The sequence below is a fragment of the Hemitrygon akajei genome, chromosome 1, assembly GCF_048418815.1.
Source record: "Hemitrygon akajei chromosome 1, sHemAka1.3, whole genome shotgun sequence".
Classification (NCBI taxonomy): domain Eukaryota; kingdom Metazoa; phylum Chordata; class Chondrichthyes; order Myliobatiformes; family Dasyatidae; genus Hemitrygon; species Hemitrygon akajei.
The window spans coordinates 174449947-174468347 of record NC_133124.1 but is presented as its reverse complement, the minus strand read 5'-3'; the positions used below and the strand labels follow the sequence as shown (position 1 = coordinate 174468347).

At 47.9% G+C, this 18401-nt stretch overlaps 1 protein-coding gene across 4 annotated transcripts in view; it reads right to left on the bottom strand.

The window, feature by feature from the left end:
- The window catches only part of LOC140732382 (sialoadhesin-like), a 237986-nt gene that overhangs the window by 57377 nt on the left and 162208 nt on the right, over nt 1-18401 (bottom strand). The window lies entirely within an intron of this gene.

Here is an 18401-nt window from a genome sequence, read left to right as displayed (position 1 = left end):
AAATCTACACAAGCAGACAAAGACTGACAACAAAAAGACAAATTGCAAATTCAGAAATGATAGTACTGTCAATATGAGTTGAAAAGTGTCCTTGAAAGTGAGTCTGCACGGCATAGAATCAGCTCAGAGTAGGGGTGTTTGAGGTTATCCACACCGTTCCAGGAGACTGGTGTTTGAAGGGGAATAACTGTTCCTGAACTGGGTGGTGTGGGACACAAGGCTTCTGTACCTCCTGCCCGATGTTAGTAGTGAGATCAGGGCGTGGCCTGGATGGTGGATAAAAACACAAAGGAGAATGGAAAGGAAGGATGTGCGGATGGTTGGGATGAAGATGGAGAAGGAGTGGAGGGACGGTGGGAAGCCGAACACTAACAGATGCAGAGAGACCTAATTTGGCAAAATACTGCACATAACTCCGAGAGCCTCTCGTGTCCATGTCAGTTGTACTTCAATATGATTAGTAACATAGATTGGCTTTCATAACATAGTAACAATCGACAAGCTGAAAGTACAGAGGCTGCACCGTGAATGAATTGTAAGTTTCCTGAAAATCAGGAGCTGTGACGATGTAAATATGAACCCAGTACAAGTTTATATTATTCCCCACTGACTGCTGAATGTCTGCTGTTGAGTGACCACACAGAACACCTACCAGAAACACGGAGCCACGTGGCAGGGAGATAGTTGAAACGGGCACCTCCGACAAATTCAATCCTAAAGAAGTACGGTCCTTCATCATTCTGACTGATGTTGTCGATCACCAGGGAACAGTCATCATCTTTCAAGTTTCCAGACAGACGGGTCCGAGAATGAAACTTCTGTGTCTCCTGACTGTGATCGCTGGAGTGAAACACTATAGGTCCAGATTTCGAATTGTCACTGTTATACCAGATACCAGTCCAGGACGACTTATCAACATTTGATGGATAATGGTAGTGGCATGGAATCTGGGCACACAAGCCTCTCTGTGCTGTCACATGTGATGGTTTGTCAGCTGTCCACTCATTCGACACTGCGGCTGAGGAGAGAATGAACAATGTTTGGTAATGGATGAGTCAAAACACCAGACTTGATATATACCCCCTGTATCACTCCTGCACTGTGGACACAGTGTGTACTGAGTGTGGGAGACACAAAGAAACCCACCAAGTCTCATCACGGATGGAGGGGATGTGGTAGTCATTGTGGGGGGTGGGGTGGAGCAGGTTCGTTCTCTGTTGTCTCATTGGCCTCAGGACCGATGAAGTTGGTCGAGCACTGTCAGGAAGAATCAACGACGGGGTGTCGTCTAACATGCAGGAAGAAATGGAGAGGCCAAAACTGGTTTCCTCTCCTCTACTCAGAATCACTTCCTGTTTGCTCTTCAACGTGTCACTGTCTCTGCTCCTTCTGTCCATCTACTACATTGGATCTATCTGATCTTATGGAACTAGGAATGATTGTGGATCATTATTATCTAAGTGATCCCTGTCGGACCCCCACAGGTACAAGGATGTGACGTGCTTGTGATCGAGTACACAGACAGACTGGAACAGAGTTCAGTTCTGACAGTTATCAGTGCAGCTTTCTCACAACCTGTCCCATTCAACAATACAGCAATCACACAGCCATGTCCTGCTCGTACCACAGCCCAGTTAATGTGCATCATCACTGTATATCACACTACGGTGATTTGAATCTTCTGGAACATAAGAAGCTGGACTTAGCACAATACGTCACAGGTACCTCCCTCCCGACCATCGGAAGTCTCCACAACAGGCGCTACCCCAAGAAGGCAATGTCCATCATCCAACATCCCCACAGTCCACACCATGCCATGTTCCCACAGCTCCCATCAGACTGGATCAATGACAGAGGAAGGCCCCGCAACCCCAGGATCCAGAATCCCTCCCAGAGACAGGTCCTGAGGCGGGACAGGGCAGGTCTCCCACTCACTACCACCACCCAGTGCCGTATAATCCGATCTCAGAGCAGACACCTCACTGATCCTCCTGGAATTCGATTAGACGTCACGATCCGTCCGGGACATGTTCACATCTACACACTTGTCACCCTCCCCAGAAGCAGCATTATCAGAGTCCCCTCCCTCCTCGCCTGTTGAGACACCCTCCTTCTGAATAACTGCACGGGATGGTGATCCAGGGCTACTCCGGTTCCCCTCATACACCAGGACCGGACTCCCTCAGCAGGGCACGGCCTCGATTGAGGCAACAGTTTGAGGGACTAACCCCACCGGTGACTCTCCACTCACAGGCGATCCCTGTTCTCCAGGGCTTTCCTCCTACCCAGAGGATGGGTGCTCTGGGCACACAGTCTCAACCGAAGGCAATTCTGCCACCTCACACGCCCTCTCTAAAATGGCGCCGCGCACCAGCCTGGACTTTGCATGCTGAGGAGAAGCCACCCAGCCAGAGGCCCTTGTGTGACAGGGCTTTCCTCCAGCTCTGGGGAGACATACTCTGAGCATACGGCCTTAACCGGAGGTAAATCCTTCCCCTGGATTGCAGACTCAGAGACACATCTCTCCGTATCTTCAGACCACAGGGGTGCTGTGGCACGCTGACCTCCATATCGGAGGCTCCCTCAGACTCGGGCACCACTTTCCGTACCCGGCTTCCCCAGGCCTTTGCTGAATCTCAGACACCACAGGGCCCTTCGGGTCGGGTTCAGGAGTAACCTCCTGCCCCTCTCCTCCGGGGGAGAGGCCTCGAGATGGTTTCTTTTTCTTGGCCTTCCTACCAGTCACCTGAACTCACCCCTCACCATCATCTGCGCTGCGCCCATTCCCGACATTCAACACCACTGGTGGGTGGGGGGAAACAGCAGGGGTAGGGACAGGTCAGGAAGGCTCAGCAGTGTTGCCCTGTGTCTCCGAAGTGAAGTTCGCAGCCTGCGAGTATGCCCAAACTCTTTACAGACCAGCCATGTCATCTCTGGACTGTAATAATGCCCCTGAAATTGCACCTGAAAGCCCCCATCTGCATCCCCACCCCGTTCCAGTTGCATCAGGAAGCGGCACTGAAATGAGAAAAGGTGATCAAACCCCTGCAGAGGTGTCCTGTACCACACTGGGGTTGTATTTGACCGCACCAAGAGAGCGCAGCTCGGGAGGAGGGTCGTACCAGTGATACAGGGGGTGGGTGTCGGAAAGAATAACTAACTTCACAAACGCTCACTCACGGCCAGGAACACAGCTCTCCCAGACCGAAGATGGAATATGATATTCCTGTTCAATTTTGTAGACTAACAAGACGATCTCGACAACCAACAGTCTCAGCCGTGGCATTTAAAGCTCCATTCCTACTGACTGAAGTTGGTACAGCACATTTCATAGCGTTTTCAAAGTCAATAATTTGAATGGGTGACTTTTTGCTGGCTGTAACTCCAGAAGCCACAGCCTCCGCACACGACTGATTGGTCAGGGCATCAACGGTTATGGCGAGAAAGCAGATGTATGGGATAGATTGGGATCAGGGATCAGCCATGATAGAATAGTGGGGCAGATGATGGGCTGAATGGCCTAATTCTGCTCCTAAGTCTTGTGGTCTTAAGGACTTGGATGCCGACATCTTAGAGCTGCAGCTCGCAGTGACAATCACGCCGCTGGGTTTCTACACAGTGATACAACCAGGAGAGCTCCAGCAAATAATCTTTCAAAAAGCAACAGGTCGGAGAGGGGAGGTAAAACCGGAGGTATCTGTGGACAGGCAGGGATGTCCTCGTGGTGGGAGAAAATCTTCAGCGCTGTGCATGCCACTGAGAAAATAAAAATCTAAATTCCCCTTCCCTCATCGCCCTGGATAGGCACTCCAAACGGGAGGGATTTTTGGCTGTTACAAAACTGAATATATCTGTCCCTGCAGCTGACAAAGTTTAAGATACGATCCTTTGCAAACTATCAGCTGCGGCCACGACTCGGTGCTCGACACACGGGCCAAAAACTACACAAACAGAATCATTCCGGGAAGAGAAACTGTTCTAGTCCACATCCAAGATGAGACTCCATTCTCCCAAAACCTTCTGGTGGTTCTGAACCTGTTCTTTCAGAGTGTTCCGCAATTTTCCTACTTCAGGGGACAGAGATTCTACAGTGTGACCCTCCATTCCACCCATTCCACAGTGTGGCTCTCCCACAGCACTGCCCGTCACAGTGTGACTCTCCCTCAGCACTGCCCCTCACACAGTGTGACCCTCCCTCAGCACTGCCCCTCACCCAGTGTGACTCTCCCTCAGCACTCCCCCTCACATGGTGTGACCCTCCCTCAGCACTGCCCCTCACACTGTGTGACTCTCCCTCAGCACTGCCCCTCACAGTGTGACTCTCCCTCAACACTGCCCCTCACACAGTGTGACTCTCCCTCAGCACTGCCCCTCACACAGTGTGAGTCTCCCTCAGCACTGCCCCTCACACAGTGTGACTCTCCCTCAGCACTGTCCCTCACACATTGTGACCCTCCCTCAGCACTGCCCCTCACGCAGTGTGCCTCTCCCTCAGCACTGTCCCACACACAGTGTGACTCTCCCTCAGCACTGTCCCTCACACATTGTGACCCTCCCTCAGTACTGTCCCTCACACAGTGTGACTCTCCCTCAGCACTGCCCCTCACACAGTGTGACTCTCCCTCAGCACTGCCCCACAAACAGTGTGACTCTCCCTCAGCACTGCCCCACAAACAGTGTGGGTCACCCTCGGCACTGCCCCTCACACAATGGTATCTTACCCTTCCGGTTTAAGAGGGCGTTGATGAAGCACAGAGACGACTTGCTGATAACAAAGCTAACAAAGCTGTGAATTACGGTATTAATCACACTGTTTCCTCGGACACGATCACAGTAATCGATAGTCTGTAACTTCCCTTTCGCAGTTGATCTTTTGAACTGCCTGTACGACCTGGTATTTTTGCGGTGTGAAGTCTGGGAAGTACAGGACAGTTGTGGCGTGGCCTGTAAGGGTCGAATCGAGACATCTGGACCTGGTCCTGAGAGCGGGGAATGAACCAATGTTTGGCCATTGCTGGGGCGACTTGCAGGCAATTCGACGCGGTAGAACAGAGGCGATGTGAGTGGAGGGAAGGCTGAGTGGAAGTGGTAGAGCTCGGGCTCGAACCTGAACTCGTATCGAAGCGGCAGGTTTCGGGTTCGAGAGCGAGGAACAACCCAATTTAAGTGCCGAGACAGATTGAAAAGGTGAGGGGGTCGGGGCGGGTGACGAGGTTCAGCTCGCTGCTCGCGATATATATCGTCTATATTCTACATACTCCGATAATAAATGTACTTTGAACTTTGAACTATAGGAGCTAATTGTTGATGTGCGACATTGAGAAACTAACCAGCTGAGTTCTGGGAACTGCCCAACACCCGTGGTTTCACACATTTCCACTGTCAGCAAGACTGAACCAACACTGCTGAGTTGTCACTGACTATTGTTATCGAGCCAGTGATGTCTCTGTGAAGCTGTTCACCAATCAGCCGGGCTCTCGCCCCACTGCCCCACACGTTCCATCCCCAAATGATCCAATCCCCACCGGTTAATCTTGTTAAAGCTGCTTCCACTACCCTGATGAGAGACTGAGTAACGGAGAGAGGTTGAACTGGTTGGGACATTCCTCATCGGAGTGATCATACAGGGTGATCATACTGAGGTGTATAAAATCATAACGGACAGAGACAGGGTAAAAGTTCACAGTCTTTTTCCCAGAGTTGGGAAATCAAGACCACAGAGGCACAGGTTTAAAGTGATGGGGGAGAGATTTAATGGGGACTCGAGGAGCAATTTCTTCTCCCAGAAAGTGAACAATATATAAGGCCATAAAACCATAAGACACAGAAGTAGAATGAGGCCATTCAGTCCATCGAGTTGCTCCGCTATTCTCTCATGAATGACTTGTTATCATTCTCAACCCTATTCTCCTGCCTTCTCCTTGTCACCTTTGAGGTCCTTTCTAATCAAAAAGCTACCACCCTCTGCTTTAAATGCACCTGATGAATTGGCCTCGACAGCTGTCTGTGGCGATTAATTCTACAGATTCAACACACTTCGACTGAAGAATTTCTTCCTCTTCTCTGTTCTAAAGGGATTATCATGATCGGAGGGAGTGCCCTCCAGTCTGAGACTCTGCCACCTGTAGGAAACTTCCACTCCGCGTCCACTCTATGAGGAATAAGCTGCCAGAGGAAGTTGTTGAGGCAGGTAGATTAACAACATATGGACAGGAACATGGAAATGTGATGTGTAGAAGGATATGGGGCAGAGGTGGTCAAATACCTAGATGAAGGGTCTCGGCCCAAAATGTTTATTCCCCTTCAGAGTTGCTTGCTGACCTGTTGAATTCCTTCAGCATTTTGTGTGTGTTGCTCAAGATTTCCAGCATCTGCAGAATCACTTGTGTTTGTGAATAATTTAGATGGGAATATTGGTCAGCAGGAACAATTTGGGCTGAAGGGCCTGTTTATGTGTTGTACGACTCTGGCTCTTTCAGCTAACCAGTCGGACACACAGCCCAGCCCCCTACTCAGCCCTGAGTACCCTGGTTAGTGTCACAACAGCCAGACTAGAGGAAAATCAGGGATTTGCTGCCTGAGCTGCTGCTGATTTACCTTGAAGAAGTGGCAGGAGGAAGTACACCTTTCCGATTATTCTCAGATCCAGCATATTCTGTCAGTTTTCCGCCCTTAGACTGGAAAGGAAAGTAGTTACAATGAATCTCCAGCAAACTGCCATGGTTCCAACATTAATGTGAGAGACAAGAAGATTCCCAGACTGTTCCACACTATTCCCATCAGTGATCCCACACACTTCTAATTCATTCCTTTTTAATGTTGTACTGGGAAATTTAAATGGAGCTTTGAAAACGAGGACACATGAAAGAGGAACTGGGCCCCAGTGAACCAGAAGGGAACAGGAAACTGACACAAAGTGGTGAAGGAGTTGTTTGGCACATTGGACATATTGGTCAGGACAGTGAGAACTAAAGTTAGAACATTAACTTAAAACTGTTCAATGTGTTGGTAGATTGCACTTGGAGCATTTTGTGCTGTTCTGGTCACCCAGCTACAGGATGGATGTTATTAAGCTGGAGAGAATGCAGGAAAGATTCACGAGGATATCACTGGATTAGAGGGTTTGAGATATAAAGATAGACTGAACAGGATGGGATGGTTTTCCCTGAAAGGGGCAACATTATTAATGATCAGTGTGACATTCCCTCACTACTGCCCCTTTTTTTCCTGGAAGTGTGACACTCCCTCAGCATTATCCCCCTGACAGAGTGGCACTCCCTCAGTACTGTCCCTCTGACAGTGTGACACTCCCTCAGTACCTTCCCTCTGACAGTGGGACACTCCCACAGTACTGACCCTCTGAGAGTGTGACACTCCCTCAGTGCTGTTCCCACTGACAGTTTGACACTCACTCAGTACTGACCCTCTGACAGTGTGACACTCCCTCAGTACTGTTCCTCAGACAGTGTGACACTCCCTCAGTACTGTCCATTTGTCAGTCTGACACTCCCTCAGTACTGTTCCTCTGACAGTGTGACACTCCCTCAATACTGACCCTCTGACAGTGTGACACTCCCTCAGTACTGATCTTCTGACAGTGTTACACTCGCTCAATGCCATCCCTCTAACAGTGTGACACTTCCTCATTTTCATCAGTCGAATAATGTTCCCTGTTCCCTGTTACCATTCTTTCGAAGTACAAAGTTCATTACATGGAAAGAGTGCAGAGTAGATTTAGGAGGGTGTTGATCAGTCTCAAGGGACTGAGTTATGCAGAGAAGTTGTGTATTTTGAGATTTATTCATTGGAACCAAGGCTAACGTGGAGTGTCTTCTCGAGGTATATAAAATCATGAGGGGTGGAGATAGGATGAATAAACCCAGTCTTTTACCAGGTCTGATGTATTAAGAAACAGAAGGCGCCTGTTTCAGGTAAGAGTGGAGAGATTTAATGGAGCCTGAAGAGACAACTTTTTCACTCAGTGGGTGCTCTGCAATGGATGGACATGCCGACTAAGCCAATCCGATTTGCATTTCCCATATCCTTTTAAAACTTTCTGATCAATGGCCTGTATCTGTCTGACTGCATTTGAACATAGAATAGTACAGCACAGTACAGGCCCTTCGGTCCACAATGTTGTGCTGATCGTTAAACCCTGCCTCCCATATATCCTCCCACCTTAAATTCCTCCATATACCTGTCTAGTAGACCCTTAAATTTCACTCATGTATCTGACTCCACCATTGACTCTATCAGTGCATACCACACACCAACCACTGAGTATAAAACCTTCCTCTAATATCCCCCTTGAACTTCCCATCCCCTTACCTTAAAGCCATGTCCTCTTGTATTGTGCAGTGGTGTCCTGGGGAAGAGGCACTGGCTGTCCACTCTAACTATTCCTCTTAATATCTTGTATACCTCTATCATGTCTCCTCTCATCGTTCTTCTCTTCAAAGAGAAAAGCCCTAGCTCTCTCAATCTCTGATCATAATCCATACTCTCTAAACCAGGCAGCATCCTGGTAAGTCTCCTCTGTACCCTTTCCAATGTTTCCACATCCTTCCTACAGTGCAGCAACCAGAACTGGACACAGTACTCCAAGTGTGGACTAACCAGAGTTTTATAGAGCTGCATCATTACCCCACGACTCTTAAACTCTGTCCCTCGACTTATGAAAGCTAACATACTATAAGCTTTCTTAACAACCCTATCTACCCGAGAGGCAACTTCCAGGGATCTGTGGACATGGACCCCCAGATCTCTCTGCTCCTCCACACTACCAAGTATCCTGCCATTTACTTTGTACTCTGCCTTGGAGTTTGCCCTTCCAAAGTGCCCCACTCCAGGTTCCTGTGTTTTTTCAATCTACCTTCATTTGACAGTGTGACACTCTTTGAACACTGACTCTGCGGTGGTTTGTCTGATGTGCGACACAGTCCACTGAGGTACGGTGGCATTGTGGTTAGCACAACACTTTACAGTACCAGTGACCAGGGTTCCATTCCCACTGCTCTCTGTAAGAAGTTTGTACATTCTGTGTGGCTTCCTCATACATCCAAAGACACACTGATTGGCAGGTTAATTGGTCATTCTAAACAGAAGAAAGGGAAGGAGGAGGGGCATCGGAGGCAGGTGATGGGCATGAGAAGAGAAGGGGTGAGAGGGGAGCCAGAATAGGGAATGGGTAGAGAGAGAAGGGGTAAGGGAGAGAAATCACTGGAAGTTAGTGGCATCGATATTCTTACCATCAGGTGGGAGGTTACCCAGATGGATATGAGGTGTGGCTCTTTCAACCTGAGTTTGGCCTCATTGTGACAGTAGAGGTGGCCATGGACAGACATGTCAGAATGGGAATGGGTATTGAACTGGGTCACCGATGGAGGATCTGCCTTTTGCAGTGGATGGAGCGAATATGTTCAACAGAACAGTCCCTCAATCTGTGTCGGGTCTTACTGATGTAGAGCAGTCCAGACCGAGAGCATCGAATACAGTTGATGACCCTGACAGACTCTCAGGTGAAGTGTGGGAAGTGTGGTGAAGAGCATGGAAGGACTATTTGGGGCTTTGAATGATGGAGAGGAAGGAGGTCGAGGGGCAGGTGAGAGTAGGTCAGGTGTAGTATCTGCCCCTCCTCCCTCTACCTTATTCTGGCCCCTTTTTGTTACAATCCTGATGAAGGGTCTTGGCCCAAATGCTCTCTGTTGATTCCTCGCCTTAGATGCACTCTGACCTGCTGTGTTCCTCTAGTATGATGTGTGTACTGACTATCTTTATTACCACTCCCCAACCCCCCCAATCTCAGTCCGGATTCAACCCAAAACATCTATGATTCCTTTCCTGCTACAGACCTGCTGACCCACTGAGTTCCTCCTGTGGGCAGTCTTTTGCTCCAGATTCCCACACCTGCCATCCTGCAGTTAGTAAGTGTGCAAACGACATGTAATTTAACACTGAAATGAGAAAAGGTGATCAAACCCCTGCAGAGGTGTCCTGTATCACATTGGGGTTATTTTTGACTGCATCAAGAGAGCGCTGCTGGGGAGAGGGTGCATACCGGGGATACTGGGGGTGGGCGTCGGATAGAATAAACAGCTTCACAAGGGCCATCATCAGCTCCACCTTCACGAAAAGCCTACTCTTGGTCAGGAGTACATCTCCCCAGACTGAAGATAGAACCACCCATCCGGCAGTGTAACTCTCCCTCTTCACTGCCCCTCACAGATTGTGACCCTCCTTCAACACTGCCCCTCACACAGTGACTCTCCTTCAGCACTGCCCGTCACACAGTGTGACTCTCCCTCAGCACTGCCCCTCTCACAGTGTGGCTCTCCCTCAGCACTGCCCCTCTCACAGTGTGACCCTCACTCAGCACTGCCCCTCTCACAGTGTGACCCTCCCTCAGCACTGCCCTTCACACAGTGTGACCCTCACTCAGCACTGCCCCTCACACAGTGTGGCTCTCACTCAGCACTGCCCCTCTCACAGTGTGACCCTCCCTCAGCACTGCCCCTCACACAGTGTGACCCTCCCTCAGCACTGCCCCTCACACAGTGTGGCTCTCCCTCAGCACTGCCCCTCTCACAGTGTGACCCTCACTCAGCACTGCCCTTCACACAGTGTGACTCTCCCTCAGCACTATCCCTCTCACAGTGTGACCCTCCCTCAGCACTGCCCTTCACACAGTGTGACTCTCCCTCAGCACTATCCCTCTCACAGTGTGACCCTCACTCAGCACTGCCCCTCTCACAGTGTGGCTCTCCCTCAGCACTGCCCCTCTCACAGTGTGACCTTCCCTCAGCACTGCCCTTCACACAGTGCGGCTCTCCCTCAGCACTGCCCCTCTCACAGTGTGACTCTCCCTCAGCACTGCCCCTCGCTCAGTGTGACTCTCCCTCAGCACTGCCCCTCTCACAGTGTGACCCTCCCTCAGCACTGCCCCTCACACAGTGTGACCCTCACTCAGCACTGCCCCTCTCACAGTGTGGCTCTCCCTCAGCACTGCCCCTCTCACAGTGTGACCCTCCCTCAGCACTGCCCCTCACACAGTGTGACCCTCCCTCAGCACTGCCCCTCACACAGTGTGACTCTCCCTCAGCACTGCCCTTCACACAGTGTGACTCTCCCTCAGCACTGCCCCTCACACATTGTTATCCTCCCTCAGCTGGAGGTCAGTAGGTATGCAAACAACATGTAAATTGATGAAATTGTCGTTAGCACGGAAACGTGTCAAATGTTGCCACAGGACAAAATGCAGGTGAAAAGTTCGGTGATGCAATGGCAGATGGAATTTAACCCGAACAAGTGGGAGGTGATGGATATTGGAAAGTCAATGCCGACACTAAATAGTGGGGCCACAAGGAAAGGTGACAAGCAGAGAACTTTCAACAATACTAGAGACTCTCAGCAAATCTCACAGAATGTCTGACTCATTGAGTTCCTTCAGCATTTTCTATGTGTCGCTCAAACTTTCCCGCATCTGCAGAATGGCTTGTGTTTATAAGCAGAGACTCTGAGACCACTGTTGTCTGACAGTGGTAACACAGGTGGATGGGATGGTGAAAGAGGACACAGTATACTTCCCTTCATGGGTCAGTGTGCACAGTATCAAAGTTGGGATGATATGTTGCAATGTTACAAGCCTCCGGTCAGACTGCACTCGGAGAACTGCGTGCAGTTACGGCCATCACACTATACAGAGGAAGTTATTGTGCTGGAGAGAACTCAGTGGAGATTTACCAGAATGCCTCCTCCTGGTTTGGAGGAGATCCACTTTCATTTCTCCCTCTCACTCTCCTCTTGTCTCTCTCTCTCCCTCACCCTTCCCCCTCTCTCCCCTCTCCCTCTCATCCTCCCGCCCTCTCTTCCTCACTCCAGACCTCTCTTCCACCGCCCCCTCTCCAACCCTCCGTCTTCCTGTCCCTCACACTCTCCTTCTCCCTCACCCACGCCATCACCCTCTCCCTTTGTCTCCCACCCTCTCCCTCTCTCTCACCCTTTCACCCTCTCTCTCTCTGGAGTGAAGGAGGACAAGGGGTGACCTGATAGGAATAGAATGTTAGGAGAGGCACAGAGAGGGTTGATCACTAGAATGTATTTTTGTCATGGTGAGGTGTCAGCAACAAGAGGATGCAGGGCGAAGGTGCCAACGAGGGGTTTCAAAGGGGGTCTGAGAGGAAATTATTTTCTGCCGGTTTAGTTTTGAATGCATTGTCAGAGGTGCCCCAGGCAGATACATTCAGTATGTTTAAGAGGCATTGGAACAGGCACTAGAATGGGCAGGAACAGAAGGATACAGACCTAAAGTGGGCAAAAGGGCAGACGAGACAGCAGGAGTGTGGAGGGCTGGAGAGCCCATTGCTGTCCTGGATAAAGCCGGGAACTGAGAACCACAACCAAGTCCACCAATGATCGGACTCTGTACAGCATCCCACCGCCATTAAACAGGACATAGAACCCCAAAAATTGCATCAATGATCAGACTCTGTACAACGTCTCACATTCACCAGTTCTTGCCAGAGTTGGCTACAAGCATGGAATTACATACCCAGGATCAGTCCACTGCTCGTCTCCAGAGTTAATCAGACAGACACTTCAGGGGTCACTGCCCTCTCCTGCAGAAGCTGCACTGTGTGGATAAAATTGTTGAAGAGAATACTTAAATCAGGAAAGGGAAACAAAATGAGGAAGTATTCACAAATGATTAACCCATTCAATCCAACAGTGACATTATTTTTGCTTAGCCTAGGGACTGATGCACTGTGGGATAGGACTCTCAGGCAGAGCCCTCCCTCTCTCTGTAACCCCACTCTGGACCACACACCCCTCCCTGTCTCTGCAACCCGACCCCCTCTGGACCAGTTGTCTCATCCAAATTTCAGAGTCTCTTGATCGATAAATAGGGATGATGAGGGGAATCCAGCTGATAGTTTTGAAAAGGCAAGTGATGCGAGACCATGTCAGGATTGAAGGTGCAGCCCAGATAGGTTAATTGGCCATTTTAAACCGTTCCGACTGAACAGCTATTCAGTACAGTCTGAGAGGAACTGACGGGAATTTACAAATAGATTGTGGGTGTTGGGATCACACCATAAACTGTCAGATTTAGACTCGATGGGCCAAATGTCTCCAATGTCCTCAGGAGATATGGAATTTTAAACAGACTGGACTGAGAGTTTGTTGAGCAACAGGAAAGAATTTAATCTGAAAATGTTGTCTTTCAGAATAAATGGAAGTTCAGAAAGGATCAGTTTACTGACTGCTCCCACAACCTACAGCCTCACTTTCAAGGATTTTTTATCTCATGTTCTCAATTTTTTTTCATTTCTATTTGCACAGTTTATTTTCCTTGTACATTAGATGACTGTCCGTCCTTTTGGGTGTGCTCTTTCATTGATTCTATTGTGCTTGCTGGATTAACTGTGTATGCCCACAAGAAATTCATTCTCGTGGTTGCCTGTGGTGACACATATATACTTTGATAATAAATTTATTTCAGCTTTTCACTTTTGAAGCGCATTCTCTTTATGAATATATGTTAATGTCTGGAAATTTTGCACTGGACAGAGTTTCCAAGCTGACAGATGAAGTGAACTTGGAGAAGGGGTGGATCAAGAGGAGGACCGTGGGAGAATTCAAGGAGATAAATATAGGACGGGGAGGTAGCAGAGAAGGGACAGGCATAGGTTTTTACTGAGAAAGGAGAAGTGCTAAATGCAGGGAGGAAGAAAGAAGAGGATGCAATTCTGGAAACGGTACTAGAAAGGAGAAAGACTCTGAGAGAATGTGCTTAGTTCATCACAGGGGGAAAGGCAGGTGAAGAAGTGACTCGAGAAATGTTTTGAATAGTGGCAGAAGCTGGAGATCACTTTAACCAGAGGGTGGTGAATCTGTGTAATTCATTACCCCGGATGGCTGTGGGGTCCAAGTCTCAGGAAACAATTAAAACAGAGGTTGATAGGTTCTTGATTAGTCAGACTGTCAATGGTTATAGACCACAGACAATGGACAACAGGTGCAGGAGTAGGCCATTTAACCCTCTGAGCCAGCACCGCCATTCACTGTGATCATGGCTGATCATCCACAATCAGTACCCCATTCCTGCCTTCTCCCCATATCCGTTGACTCCGCTATCTTTAAGAGCTCTATCTAACTGGGAAACAGGTAGGAGAATGGGGTTGAGAGAGATAATAAATCAGCCACGATGGAATGGCGGAGCAGACTCAATGGGCCGAATGGTCTATTATTGCTTCTCTGCCTTTTGGACTTATGGTCACAACAAAACATTTGAAAAGCCTAGTACAGGGGTTCCAAACATTTTTTTGCCATTGATCTCTACCATTACCAAGGGTCCACAGATCACAGGTTAGAGACCCTTGGTCGAATATTTAGTCTGGTCATCATATTTTGGGAAAAGGTCGGTGTGTCTGGTTGAGATAAATTGAAATGATTCCAGGTTCAGGGAGTTCACTTCTGTGGGTTGACTGAAAGATGATTCTGAGGATCTCTAGTGATGAGGGTGGAGAATTGGAAAAACAAATGCAAAGAACTAACTTTCCTCAGTGGATAACTGCACACCCTCCAGCACACTCATACATCAAACCACTGGTTACACGTCCACAGGGACAAGCAATAATTTTAACCTTCACAGCTTTGGGTTCAGTTTCAGCATGAACTTCCTTCTCTATTTGAATCATAGAAAACATTTTGACCAGATGCATCATGGCTTGGTACAGTAACTGATCTGCCTGTGACCGCAAGAAACTTCACATCACAGAAACAAGCCTCCCCTCCATGGCCTCTGCCAACACTTCCTGCTGCCTGAGTAAAGCAGCCAGTATTGTCAAAACCCCCACACACCCCGGACACTCTCACCTCTCCCCACCCCATCAAGCCAAGTGTATTGTCATTTAATTATATACATGTTTACCATCAAACAATCCGATGTTTCTCTGAACCAAGGTGTAAAGCACAGTAGTACACATAACATACATGCACAACAACTTGTAGGATAAAACCTACAGATGAATTAAGAATGAATAAACAAGGTAAATTTGATAAATTAAATATTATAAGGTACAGACAGATATGTGGGTGACACTTTGAATGCGATACACAGGGAGTTCAGAAGCGTCTCTGTACTCCGACTCATCATCGCTGTTGATAAGGCCAACCAATGTTGTGTCATCTGCAAACCAGAGGACACGGTTTGAGTCACGGGTCAGGAGTGTAAATTCCAGTGGTCTGGGCACACAGCCCTGGAGAGTACCCGTGCTCAGTGTAATGGGACCAGAGACATTGCTGTTTACAGAGACTGAATGTGGCCTTTCTGTTATGAAGTCCAGGATCCAGTTATGGAGGAAGGTGTTAAGACATGGTGAAAATAGTTTCCCCACTATTTCCTGAGGTATGATGGTGTTAAATACTGAAATGAAATCTATAACAGCAGCCTGACATATGAGACCCCATCTTCCAACTGGGGCAGCACAGAGTGGAGGGCAGAGGTCACTGATCGGCAGAGGATAAATTGAAGTGATATTCAAACTGGTAAAGGTCCAATGTGGCTGGAAATAAGGCTTGAATGCGTTCCATAACCAGCACTCAAAGTATTTCATAATGGTTGATGTTAATGGCACCAGACAATATCATTTTGACAGGTTACCGTCAGCTTCTTCAGAACTGGAATGAACGTTGTCATCCTGAAAACCGAGGGGACAATGAGCATTTCCAGAGAGATGTTGAATATAACCGTCAGCACCTCAGTTATCTGGTTGTGCAGTCTTTTGGAACCTGTCCTGGTCTATTATTGGGCCCGGCAGCTTTGCGCAAGTTGACTTGGCCAGGGTCTTCCTCACCTCAGCTTCAGCCAGACAGAGATATTCAGCCTGTCGAGGAGTGGGGCGTCCTGGTCTCTGACCTGAAGGGTAGACGTGGTTTGTAGTCATCTGAATTCCATAAAATCATAGACCATAAGTCATAGGAGCAGAATTAGGCCATTTGGCCCAGTGAATCTGCTCAACCAATCAATCATGGCTGATCCTCTTTTCCCTTCCTCAGCCCCGCTTCCTGACCCTCACCCTGTAACCATTGATGCCGTGCCCAATCAGGAAGCTATCAAACTCTGCCTTAAATACACCCAATGACCTTGTCTCCAAAGCTGCCTGTGGTAACAAAATCTACTAATTCACCACCCTCTGGCTAATGAAATTTCTCCACATCACTGTTTTAAATGAATGTCTCTCTATCCTGATGTTGTGCCCTCTTGTCCTAGACTCCCCCACCATGGGAAACATCCTTTCCACAGCTGCACTGTCTGGGCCTTTTAACATTCAAAATGTTTCAATGAGGTGCCCCCACATCCTTCTAAATTTTGAGTACAGACCCAGAGCTATCAAATGTTCCTTGTATGATAACCTTTTCATTCTTGGAATCATACGTGAAATTCCTCTCTAATATCTGCAAATCTTTTCTTAGATGAGGAGCCCAAACTGTTCACAATACTCAAGGTGAGGCCTCACCAGTGCCTTATAAAGCCTGAGCATCACATCCCTGCTCTTATGTTGCAGACCTCTTGAAATGAAAAGTAACATTGCATTTGCTTTCCTCACAACTGACTCTACCTGCAAGTTAACCTCTGCACAAAGTCTCCCAAGTCACTTTGCATCTCAGATTTTGGATTTTCTCCAAATTTAGAAAATAGTTGGTATATTTATTTCTAAAATCAAAGTGCATGAAAATGCATTTTCCTACAATGTATTTCATTTGACACTTTCTTGCCCATTCTTCTAATCTGTCTAAGTCATTCTGTAAGCTCTCTGCTTTCCCAAAACTACCTGCTCCTCCACCTGTCTTCATATCATCTGCTAACTTTGGAAGAAAGCTATCAATTCCATCATCCAAATCATTGACATATAAAGGAAAAAGAATCAGTCCCAACACAGACCCCTCTGGAACAGCACTGGAACCAGCCAACCAGAAACGGCTCCCTGTAGTCCAACTCTTTGCCTCCTGCCGATCAGCCACCGCTTTATCCATGCAACAATCTTTTCTGTAAAACCATGGGCTTGTAGCTTGTTAAACAGCTTTATGTGTGGTACCTTGTTAAAGGCCTTCTGAAAATCCAACAACTCAACATCATCCGATTCTGCTTTGTCCATCCTGCTTGCTTATTCTGCATTCTGCATTCTGTTATTGCTTTACCTTGTTCTACCTCAATGCACTGTGTTATAATCTGATCTGTTGAAACAGTATGCAACACAAGCTTTTCAGTGTGTTGGTATATGAGACAATACTAAATGATTTCAGTATCAATGTTAGTTTATAAATAGTTGTGGATAAGGAGTGCAGGTCCACAGGTTCAGATCTGGAACTGGAGCAGGTTTGACTTGGAGGGTATTAGGCAGGATCTAGCTGGGGTCGGCTGGAATGTGGAGGGCTTTTAGAAGGGCCATAACAAGAATCAGAGGCAGCATTTTCCTCTGAGTGTGAAGGGTCAAGTTCAAATCTGAATCTGAATTTGCATTATTATCACTGACATATATCATCAGATGTGTTGTTTTGTGGCAACTGTACAGTGTAAAACAGAGGAAATACAGTAAAAATTAACAGATATGGTGGGGTAATGTTCATGGACTATTCAGAAACCTGACATCAAAGGAGAAGAGGCTCTGACTAAAACGTTGAATGTGGGTCTATTCAGTCTCCTGTACCTCCTCCTCGAAGACAGCAATGAGAAGAGGACATGTCCTGAGTGGTGAGGTTCCTTCATGATGGATGCTGCCCTCTTGAGGCATCACCTTCTGAAGATGTCCTTGATAGTGGGGATGGTTGTGCCTGTGATGGAGCTGGCTGAGTCTAGAACCCTCTGCAGCTTTTTACAACTTTGTGCATACCAGACGGTGATGCAACCAGTCAGAATGTTCTCCATGGTACATCTGTAGAAACTTGCTCGAGTGGTTGGTGACACTCCAACTCTCCTCAAACTCCTATTGAAGTATTTCTGTTCATCAACATCTCAGAGCTCTGTGTGAGGGAGCTGAGAAGAAAGTGAAAACTCCAGTTATCCTCTGCCTTCACAACACTTCCCATGGATTGTCGTGAGGCAAAAATCTTCCCACTCTTTAAGGAGGGAGAGATAAAACAGGGAACTACAGAGCTCTCCGCCCAATGTGATGGACAATTCCGTGACCTTTGCCTGGTCACAAATATTCCATCATTTCCTGCGTCCTCATGATTTGAAAATGTTGTAATTGAAGCAAACTGCCATCATGTAGTTCTCCGTGGATTAATATGGCTCTCTGAGGTGGGTGGCTCTCTAACACGGGATATCAGACAGCAAGGAAGATCTAAGCTACTCACACAAAATGTTGTGGGAACTCAGCAGGTCAGACGGCATCAGTGGA